Raw genomic sequence first — 10478 nt, forward strand, 5'->3', positions numbered from 1 at the left:
TGTCCAAAACAATGTTCGGTGATCGAAAAAGTTAAGCCTCATCGAGCGCGGATACTTTTTTGGAAATAGGTGAAAACTTGTCCAAAATGGTTCGCTCAGTCCAATTTTTTTATTTCATCCCCAGTTATGGCTAAAGTGGAGCCTGTCCACCAGAAATGAGCACAATTGGACTAAAATTGACGATTTGGTGTCCAAAACAATGTTCGGTGATCGAAAAAGTTCGGATACTTGATACTTTTTTTGGAAAAAGGTAAAGACTTGTCCAAAATAGTTCGCTCAGTCCAATCTTTTTATTTCTTCGCCAATTATGGCTAAAATGGAGCCTGTCCACCAAAAATGAGCACATCTGGACAAAAATTGACGATTTTGGTGTCCAAAACAATGTTCGGTGACCGAAAAAATTCGGATACTTTTTTGGAAAAAGGTAAAAACTTGTCCAAAACGGTTCGCTCAGTCAATTTTTTTATTTCATCCCCAATTATGGCTAAAGTGGAGCGTGCCCCCCCCCAACCCCCCAAAAAGAGCACAATTGGACTAAAATTGACGATTTGGTGTCCAAAACAATGTTCAGTGATCGAAAAAGTTAAGCCTCATCGAGCGCGGATACTTTTTTTGGAAAGAGGTAAAAACTTGTCCAAAATGGTTCGCTCAGTCCAATTTTTTATTTCATCCCCAATTATGGCTAAAGTGGAGCGTGCCCCCCAAAAATGAGTACAATTGGACTAAAATTGACGATTTGTTGTCAAAAACAATGTTCGGTGATCGAAAAAAATCGGATACTTTTTTGGAAAAAGGTAAAAACTTGTCCAAAATGGTTCGCTCAGTCCAATTTTTTATTTCATCCCCAATTTTGGCTAAAGTGGAGCGTGCCCCCCAAAAATGAGTACAATTGGACAAAAATTGACGATTTGTTGTCAAAAACAATGTTCGGTGATCGAAAAAAATCGGATACTTTTTTGGAAAAAGGTAAAAACTTGTCCAAAATGGTTCGCTCAGTCCAATTTTTTATTTCATCCCCAATTATGGCTAAAGTGGAGCCTGTCCACCAGAAATGAGCACAATTGGACAAAAATTGACGATTTGGTGTCCAAAACAATGTTCGGTGACCGAAAAAATTCGGATGCTTTTTTGGAAAAAGGTAAAAACTTGTCCAAAACGGTTCGCTCAGTCCATTTTTTTATTTCATCCCCAATTATGGCTAAAGTGGAGCGTGCCCCCCCAAAAATGAGCACAATTGGACTAAAATTGACGATTTGGTGTCCAAAACAATGTTCGGTGACCGAAAAAATTCGGATGCTTTTTTGGAAAAAGGTAAAAACTTGTCCAAAACGGTTCGCTCAGTCCATTTTTTTTATTTCATCCCCAATTATGGCTAAAGTGGAGCGTGCCCCCCCAAAAATGAGCACAATTGGACTAAAATTGACGATTTGGTGTCCAAAACAATGTTCAGTGATCGAAAAAGTTAAGCCTCATCGAGCGCGGATACTTTTTTTGGAAAGAGGTAAAAACTTGTCCAAAATGGTTCGCTCAGTCCAATTTTTTTATTTCATCCCCAATTAGGGCTAAAGTGGAGACTGTCCTCCAAAAATGTGCACAATTTGACTAAAATTGACGATTTGGTGTCCAAAACAATGTTCGGTGATCGAAAAAAATCGGATACTTTTTTGGAAAAAGGTAAAAAACTTGTCCAAAATGGTTCGCTCAGTCCAATTTTTTATTTCATCCCCAATTATGGCTAAAGTGGAGCGTGCCCCCCAAAAATGAGTACAATTGGACTAAAATTGACGATTTGGTGTCCAAAACAATGTTCGGTGATCGAAAAAGTTCGGATACTTTTTTTGGAAAAAGGTAAAAACTTGTCCAAAATGGTTCGCTCAGTCCAATTTTTTTAATTCATCCCCAATTATGGCTGAAGTGGAGCGTGCCCACCAAAAATGAGCACCCTTGGACTAAAATTGACGATTTGGTGTCCAAAACAATGTTCGGTGATCGAAAAAGTTAAGCCTCATCGAGCGCGGATACTTTTTTTGGAAAGAGGTAAAAACTTGTCCAAAATGGTTCGCTCAGTCCAATTTTTTTTATTCCATCCCCAATTAGGGCTAAAGTGGAGCGTGTCCACCAAAAATGTGCGCAATTTGACTAAAATAGACGATTTGGTGTCCAAAACAATGTTCGGTGATCGAAAAAGTTCGGATACTTTTTTTGGAAAAAGGTAAAAACTTGTCCAAAATGGTTCGCTCAGTCCAATTTTTTTTATTTCATCCTCAATTATGGCTGAAGTGAAGCGTGCCCACCTAAAATGAGCACCATTGGACTAAAATTGACGATTTGGTGTCCAAAACAATGTTCGGTGATCGAAAAAGTTAAGCCTCATCGAGCGCGGATACTTTTTTTTGAAAAAGGTAAAAACTTAACCAAAATGGTTCGCTCAGTCCAATTCTTTTAGTTCATCCCCAATTAGGGCTAAAGTGGAGCCTGTGCACCAAAATTGTGCACAATTTGACTAAAATTGTCGATTTGGTGTCCAAAACAATGTTCGGTGATCGAAAAAGTTCGGATACTTTTTTGGAAAAAGGTAAAAACTTGTCCAAAATGGTTCGCTCAGTCCCAATTTTTTTATTTCATCCTCAATTATGGCTAAAGTGGAGCGTGCCCACCAAAAATGAGCACCCTTGGACTAAAATTGACGATTTGGTGTCCAAAACAATGTTCGGTGATCGAAAAAGTTAAGCCTCATCGAGCGCGGATACTTTTTTTTGAAAAAGGTAAAAACTTAACCAAAATGGTTCGCTCAGTCCAATTCTTTTAGTTCATCCCCAATTAGGGCTAAAGTGGAGCCTGTGCACCAAAATTGTGCACAATTTGACTAAAATTGTCGATTTGGTGTCCAAAACAATGTTCGGTGATCGAAAAAGTTAAGCCTCATCGAGCGCGGATACTTTTTTTTTGAAAAAGGTAAAAGCCTAACCAAAATGGTTCGCTCAGTCGAATTTTTTTATTTCATCATGAGCGCTTTTATAACAGATTATAACCGTTATACAGACGATTTAAAGTAGAGTATAGATTATATAAACAACTGGATCGGGGGAGGGATAGTCCAAAAAGCAAAGAGCCGAAGTCAACAGATTATAATAATTAGATTGCAGATTATAAAATAGATGAATAACTGAATCGAGGGCGTGTGTGATTCAGTACTGATTATAAAATAGAATATAAATAACTGGATCCCCCCCCCCCCCCACGACCCAGCAACAGAGATTAACAACCCATTCCCCCCCCCGATCCAGTTACCCCCCCCACCCACCACCACCACCAGTAATAACCCCCTCCCCGATCTAGTTACCCCCCACCTCCCCTGCACGTTAGTCGGTTGTTTTCCTAATTGTGCATTCGTTTCAGCCTTGTCAGCATTCAATCAATTCAATTCAGCATTCGCAATCAATTCAGCATGCGCAATCAATTCAGCATTTGCAATTCAGCATTCGCAATCAATTCAGCATTCGCAATCAATTCAGCATTCGCAATCAATTCAGCATTCGCAATCAATTCTACATGCGCAATCAATTCTACATTCAATCAATTCCATTCAGCATCCGGAGATCGGTGATGGCATTTATAACGCCTCCTCCTGGCAGCCATGCAAATTTGTGGAGGTCGGAGGACGATGGAAAAGTGTGATCCATCATACATGGAAGCTGTGCAAGACTCAACACAAGCTGCGGAAGGTTAGCCGGAGGTCGACAGTGAAGAGTAGCAAAACTGAGAATTAAAACTATTTAATTAACTCCTTATATCCTTTAACTCCTTATTTTCCAATATTTATTTATATATACTATCTCCTTATTTATTTATCCAATATATTCATGAACTAACTTTTCTCTTGAAGATATTTTGTACATCGTAAAAGCATGATTTGCAGAGAGGCATTATTTATGCAGAGCGCATTTTGCAGAGAGGCATTTAATTGCAGCGCGCTAGAATGAGATCAAAGAGTGGCGGCGTCCTTCAAATAACGATTAGCGTGGGTGTTACGCATTCTGAGTAGCTTAAACGCAGACTTAATTACATGTATGCACATATTGAAAACAGGATGTTAATTAACATGCGCATGAATAAAAGTCATCATGTACATATCAACTGCATAAATGATTGCTGAAAGTTACCCTTTTCATGGCATAAATTGCCATGATCTTGATACTGTCATCATAAAAATAAAGCATGTTTTTTTCCTGATTCAACGCTGAATTTTAAATGATCCCGACTCCGGGAAATTCTTAATGCTGAAACGATTTTCGAGAAATACACTTCACGAGGCTCACGTTTGTGTCATGCAAAATTTCACTGGATAATTGATGTCGCGGATTTTGCCAAAAAATTGAAATGACTAAGTTGCAACCATCGTGTTATTCGACTATTATAACGTTCAATAGAGCGATGTTCTTTTAGAATAGAGAGTAATGACCGATGACCAGTTATGACTATAATTTTTCGGTTATATAAATCCGCTTGTTTTCAATCTTTCGGTTGACAGTACAATTTACAAAAGTATCAACTTCTTATCACTTTTTAACGCCACAGGTTTTCAAAAAAAGATAACGGTTTCCATCAGGCTGCTATTACCTGGTCAAATGCTGTCCCCAAATAACCTTTTGACGCGTCATCGTCAATGCGAGTTTAAGGGCGAGGAATATTATGACAATTACATAAAAGAAAGCGTTATGTGTGGCAAAATTGAGTTAAGTTTGGAACACCTATACTTGCCTGACGCACCGATTGAAAAATGAACCACCGTTTGACAGTGTATATAGCGGAACGAGGGAAATTATAGATGACAACTCATGATCCAGCTGAAAAATCTCGGTTTCAGATAGTATGATAGCATTTTTTTCCTTTTTTATGATGACATTTTGGAATGTTGATACGGATTTTGAGACCTAGAAACAGATGTTTTAAATGTTTTTCGCCGCTTCTTGGTCTGACAATAGGTATTTGAAAACAAAATGGAATTTTGATACTAAAATTAGTAAACATATAGCCTTTTGCAGTTCTTGGGGCACATCTGCAATTCCACACGCCACAAAGCCTTGATTTGAATGTTTTTTAACGAGTCATTTTGCAGTCAGTCTGGTGCTCTAGTGCAAGTGAAATCTTTCGATCATTTTTAATTTGACCATTATTGGAGTAATAAAATAATGATCGAATCATTTTGAGCTCCTGTTGTTTAAACTTCCTTAAAAAAATTGGTACTTTTATTCAATTTGGAGCTTTTTGTCGAATCTCGATTTCGCAACATGCATTGTGATCTCTAAGAAAAACAATTTGAAATATTTTGCATGTTTACTTTTATTAAGATATTGTTGATTAATCTTGTTATCGGATTTGCCTTGTAGATTTAAAGTAAATTATGTCACAACCAACAATAATAAGTTTTCGTTCATTTTTTGGCTCTAACCTGTCTGGTTCCACTTGCCAGCTATTGGATACTGTCACGATTATCCATTTGGTTAAAAGATGTTTTGTGGTCTTGGTTATCAGAACTATAATTCTAGTGGACTAAATTTGCGTTGCTGACAATTTGTATCGGAAGAGAACGTTGTAACACTAACTGCTTGACCATCAGATTTATTCATCACAAATTGAGAGACATGAATTGAGAGACAAAATACAATGCTCGACTCACTTGAGCTATGAAAAGACTTTATCTGGAATTTAAAAAATGCTGGACTTTAGCTCGACTCAAATTATTTACAAAAGACTCTATAGCTGGACCCAAAATTTTACAAAAGACTTTCACTGGACCCAAAATGAGGCATCGACCCATTGTTTGCAAAAAAAAGTTCGGCTAAGGTCCTTTGATGGACCAGGTCGAGTTTATCCTAACCAATTAGAGACGAGCAAGATCTTGTCGCTTAAATTGCAACATTTATTGTCTACTGACTGCCTTATGTCAAACTCATTTTCCAAGTAGGTAATTTACGTATCTCGTATTTTCTTTTTAGTTCAGTCGGGAACTTGCTTTGCAAATGATACTTATTTCTGCTGATTAATCTAGTATAAAAACATAGCAGAATTTAAATTGAAACTGTGCACCTAAACACAAAGACGGAGAATCATAGTTTTGAAATGCAACTATGACCTGAAGTCTTTTACGAGTAGGGAGTTACTAGCAAGGTCATACAGTACAAAAAGCTCATCAAATCAGGAAAATAGAATGAACGATAATATATGAGCTTCATCTGAACTTACCTCTTTCAGTTTAACTGCTGAAAATTATGCCTTAAAACATTTTCAAATTGTTCTCTAAAAAGCAAATGAATGTGCTTGGTTGTATATGAATTAAGTGCTGCACAATAATGGTGGTGCATGAAATAATACCGAAAATCTTTTCGAATAAGAGAAATAAAACTAACACAGAAAGTTTTTTTGTTTGTAACATACATCGAACGGGTGACCAAGGGAAAAATACAAGAAAAAAATTAGTTCCAAACCTTGGTTTTGTTCTTGTAGAACTCCCGTTAGTGCAATTTTGCTGTTTAATTTTAAAATGAAGGCAAAGATTTATGCTTAAGATTTGTTTATGCTATAAGTCTCAAGTTAAAGTTATTGGGGAGCTGAAATGCCACACTTTAGAAGGCAATTAGAAAAAAAATTAAGTTATTGGAAGTAATTACCAGTTGATTCAGGCTGAGGTGAAGAAGTCTTAAAAAGTACGAAGACTAGCTAAATTTGTCTTTCTTATGTTGTTGACGTTTTTGATCACATTTTAGAAAGACCTTATAATTCTTGATTCTTAGTTGAAAAATTGACTATCTGCGAGTGTTGCTACGTGGAACCATTTCTTAAAAAAAAGCTGCTCTCTGCAGCTTTTATAGCTGATGTAAGTATCGCACTGAATTTTATTCGTCCCGGTTCGCTGAAAAGATATTAGAAATTATTCGTAGCTCAGATTGGACCGATAAGCGCCGAATCACACCTTCACGTTCATAGGCAGATGAATTCCATTCTTCCTATTGGGCGGAAAATAGGAGAGATCAAACTCTTATTTATCTTAAAGATATTCTTTTGAGGTTGAAAAAAACCAAAAGCATCCATTTTTAACAAGCGGCCAAAATCTGTTTTTTCTATTTAAAAACCCCTGCAATTTTTGTTATTGTAGGGGCTTTTAAGGAAATTTGTTTTTCTTTCCCTGAAGCAATGTGCTTCTTCTTTATTGAACTAAGAGAATATATCCGCACTTCAGTTGCCGCCTACTCGAAAGAACACGATTGTTTTCGTGATTCTAGTAAAGGTTATCCAGGGAATGTTTTAGAACGGTTTTTATTTTGTAGAGCTAGTGGTTCTAAAACTACACTTTTAAAAAAGAAATGAAAGAGGACATTATAACAATGCACAAGAAAAAAAATTTACGTGTTATAAATGCAAAGAAAACATTTAATCGATAAAACCTGCTCTAGTGATTTAATAATTGTTGCTGCTTAAAATTGAGAACAACTCATTGTTACGCGACCAATCTTGAAAGCAACTAAGACGAATCTAATCACCAAGACTATCTGAGAGCAACGTAAGAGGAGAAAAGATTTGAAAAAATATTTTTAGAAGGAACAAACATTTTTAGTGCAATACCAATTATATTAGAGGAAATTCAAGAAATCATCCGAATTTAACAGGTGCAAAAACAGAAGCGAATTCTCTCAGAGTTTAAAATTGAAAAAGATAAATTTTGAGGTGAAGATGGTTGGCTGTTTGATCATCTTGTTCACCCTCGTATGATACACAATTTTACAATCACGTCTTAGATGTGATTTCATTATTTTTCATTTATGAGAGAACTTCTTTATTTTAAGCCGGAAGATCGCTACTGAGAAGGAGACAAAGTTTTTGGTAAAACCATATTTTCTTAAAGAAGAAACTGAAAATTTTTTGTTACAAAGTTCATTACCAGTCAGGCGAGTGCAAATTTCCATATTAAAACTCGTTTAGTTTCCATAACTTAATTGTTTTCTTTTAAGAATAGTAAAAGTAGTTGTAAGAAATTTGATTTATCTGTTAAAGGGTACAAAAGTGACTAAATGATTTGTAAACAATGAATGTCATGGAGCAAAAAAACAGGGTAAAAAACTAAAATATATGCTATACAGTTGCTGCATCTACAGCGGATCTTCTAATTGCATGTATTACTGTAATCAAACTTTTGTCTCTCGGTTTCCTTGCCCCTAAAGTCACACTGAGAAATGAATGCAATAAAAACAAGGAAAGTTTTAGTCCAAGGACCTCTGCTCCTTCATTAATTAGTCTTTCGCTCCTGAATAGAAACTTACTCTTACAGTGCAAGACTAGTCTCTTTTCTTGATCCCCAGTGCGCAAGCTGACATCCTTCGCCACTGATGTATAAAAATTTTAAAACAGGAGGCAAGTCCTGTTGTTCACAATGTAGAGAAAAAATCTCAGTACTGGTTCGGTAAGCTGATAAGATGTAAATAAGAGATTGAAACCCTGAGAATTCGAACTTAATTGGCATCAATATAGCAATAATTTAGATCGTGATAAATTAAAAGTTCAAATTTACGCAATTCAGTCATTTTTTGAACACCAAACGGGATAGCCGTATAAAAGTAGCGAAATAAAAAAAAGCCCACATAAATTTTATTTGACAATAAAATTTTGTAGGGTGCGCTATGCATTAGGTACACAAAGACACGTCTTTCCTTAAACAACTTTGTCTTAATGTGGTGCTTCAACTTCAGCGAACTTCCAGATCAGTCACGCAAGGTACTCGCTCGATACCATCAAAACCAGTAGATACAGATAATGAGGGAGTAATACAGTATAATGCAGGTAACGACATTTGCTGGAATTGAAGTAAATTCCATTACAAGGAGACCATGATTTAGCGCACTCACGTCTTTCTGTACATCTCCAAAATCAAAATCGCGACAGCAAAATAATTTGGTTTTGCCAGTGAAACAAAAATTGACTGCACTGAGGAGCTGGAATCGTATCGTCAGTGTGATTTGAAACAAAATCAGACCTAAAACACTACTTTGCAGAACTCCACTAGTAAGAGGGAGCTCGTCCAAAAAAAATACATCGATGTTGACTCTCTGTCGTCCACAGCTTTAATGAGAACACATGAGTGAAACGAAACTCTAATCGATGCCAAATCTTGACAATTTACGAAGAAAGGCTGGTCAACCGCATCAATTCCTTTTGAGGAAATCTTAGTAAAATACAACTTGCTCTAAATTTTGTCGAAATTTAAAATTAAATTGCGCAGAATAACAACTTATTGTGTAACAGTTGAGTGTTTTGAACGGAAATAATGCTGCTGAGTGTTGAGTGCTTGCGCCATTTTTCAGTAGATACAATTGAAAAAAAAAATTCAAGAATAAGGAACATTTTAGGTAAGATTGAATTTGGCCTGTAAATTTTGAGGCCTGCTTGACAAGCTTTTCTGTGGATAGGACTAATATATGCCCATTTCCTCGATATATTGCAAGTAAAGCGCTCTTCAACAAGAGTGAACACAGTGTAGACAAAACCAAAATATCCGCTGCTCTGTTATAAATGTTCAGAAGAACACCTGCGCAGGCAGTCATTGAACAATAAAGAAATTTCAGCAATTTTGAAAGTATTTCTTCAACAAAAAACTTAATTCGGCAATCTATGTCGTAGAAAAAACGTTTTCAAATCCAATTCAGAACATCGTGATCAATGTTTTGTGCAATCCGGAGAAAATTAATCTTGATTAGTGTATCGAATATTGTTGATACTGTTGACTTATCTGGTTTCACTTAATGTAGTAAAAAGTTTTGTTCCAGCAGCCATTTCCTGAAGTTCATTTCAGTTCTTCGTCTGTTTCTAATTTTTTCATCCATAACAACTCCAAGATACAACATTCTTTTTAATTCTGCTATTTTTGTTGTCGACCCTAAGAAAATTTTAGTCAAACTTTGTTTTTCTGAACACCTTTTACTCTGTTTTCCTCCTTCACCGACTGCTATTTTATAGCGAAGCCTTTTCTTGAGATTTTTGAGCATTGTTTTTGACGAAATTTCAATGACGGTTACTTCAAAAACAAAAATGTCATCTGTATACGACACGTTTGGAATATTTCTCATTGTTAAATCTTTCACGTAAACGTTCCACAACATATGACCAAAAAATGGTGCCACGTGAAAAATCTTTTCTCAAGACTTTCCAGTCTCAATGAACTCCTTTTAAGTAATTTTTTTGTGTTCTTCTGCTCGAATTATTTTCTATCTAATTTGAAGCGTATTTGTCAAAACCTCGATTTTCGAGTCTGCTTCAACGTATTGCGTGATTTACCCAGCCCAAAAAAATCTTTGAAAGCTATTGAAATGCAATTTGTTCTTGTTTTTTGCCTGTTAAGTTCTAGACTTGCTTGTTCTTGAGATTTTAAGATGACAGCAATCGTTGAAATCTTTTTAATAACCAAATTGAATGACAGACAGTAGTTA

This window comes from Convolutriloba macropyga, chromosome 7, assembly GCF_964194025.1.
Source record: "Convolutriloba macropyga chromosome 7, txConMacr16.3, whole genome shotgun sequence".
Taxonomy (NCBI): Eukaryota; Metazoa; Xenacoelomorpha; order Acoela; family Convolutidae; genus Convolutriloba; species Convolutriloba macropyga.